We start from the raw sequence: 1,878 nt of genomic DNA on the forward strand, positions 1-1,878 counted from the left end.
ATATATATATATATATATATATATATATATATATACATATGTATATGTATATAGATAGATAGATAGATACATAGATAGATACATAGATAGATAAATAAATAAATAGGTAGGTAGGTAGGTATATTGCTAGATAGGTAGATATATAGGTAGATATATCGGTAATATCTTTAACACACCTTTTCTTTCCACCTTTACTTATGTAATTTTTAAAGGAATATTTCAAAACCTATTCATACCAGTCAAACACACTTCCACCTCTTATATTTTACTTAATCAATAAAATATTTTCCTTTTTTGGTAACAGTTTTTCAGCCTGCACCGTTCTAACTATTTATCTCTTACAATTTGATATATCCTTAAGGGATATATCTCTTCTTCCTACTAAGCTCATGGTAATAGTCTGCAATTAAGGAATATTAATTGCAAAATCAAAATATTTCGACAATAAATATTGAAACTAAAGTAATTATTTAATGAAATATCGGCGAGAGGAGAAACTTGCTATATTTCTTTTATTTCTTTTTGAGAGTAGGGTTATTATGTCACAGTATATATATATATATATATATATATATATATATATAGATGTATTTATATATGTACATATATGATCGATAGACATATAAACACACACACACACACACACACACACATAGAATATAATTGTTTTTTGCTATGAATGCCAAGAAAGATTTTACAACGTCGGTCAAATAAATTCAAACTTTTGCCCTATTATTGCTATGGAAGTTATATATTTCAGCTCGTGTCTGTGATGTGTGTATTTCTGAATGTGTACCTGCAATTGTTGGATTGTTATTTGTGCGTATAAAAGCGCGTGTGCGAGCAGGTGTGTTTTCGCGATTGTGCTGTTCTTTGCGATCGATAGTGTACATGGGATATTGTATAAGTACACGATGCTAAGTCTAATCCCTCTACTCCGTATAAATGAGTATTGGTCTGCATGACACTTTTAAATAAATATCGCGTGCATATACGCCGACTGCTTCACGTATAGTTAAACTGTGCATTAATCTCATACGCAAAAATAAATATTTCACCAGAGCCAAATAAAAACCAAGGAGTCGGATATTTCGAGACATATGCATTCTAAGTCTGCCATATCTTTTTTTCTTTTTCTTTTTATTTTTTGTGATTCTGAGACTCTAACATTGTAGGGTTTATTCCATCATTGATTTCAAGTTAAATTTCGTGAAGCCGGATCATATTTGTTAATTACATTATTGCTGTTCCTAGAGAACTATGGTTGGGATGATTACATAATATATCGGCAAAGTTATTGAAGAATTTATTTGCGTCATTCGTTGCATTTCTGTTTAAGCTGGATTTATTTATCTGGTTATAGGGTAAGAGATAAAAACTTCCTTGCGATTCCTTATAGCGAAAAACTTAACACGCTTGAATAAATATTCAATACTGTTTCTTAATTGAGTATGTAGCTGTGCTTTGGTGTGAAGTACGGCATGATATGAATTAATATAACGCATTTTATACTTGTTTTAGGTGACCATACAAACATAGATGCAATGAGATATTCTCCATCTTCTACTTTTCCCGCTAGCAGAATATATATTCTGTAAATAATTCAGCGAGACAAAAAGACAGTCGTTCGCAGGAAGTTGATATATTATGTATGGAATTGTAATAGACAGAAGGCAAAATATATCCCCGAGTGATTTAACACGAGACGGTATATATCCTGAACACACATAAACGATAAGTATTGTATTCGCTGCTCTAACGATTCAGCCAATACATCTGATATGATTTAGGATTTAGAGTAATACAAAGAAATATGCATTGAAAATATCAAGCATAAGGATATATATATATATATATATATATATATATATATATATA

Source organism: Octopus bimaculoides, chromosome 12 (genome assembly GCF_001194135.2).
Source record: "Octopus bimaculoides isolate UCB-OBI-ISO-001 chromosome 12, ASM119413v2, whole genome shotgun sequence".
Taxonomy (NCBI): domain Eukaryota; kingdom Metazoa; phylum Mollusca; class Cephalopoda; order Octopoda; family Octopodidae; genus Octopus; species Octopus bimaculoides.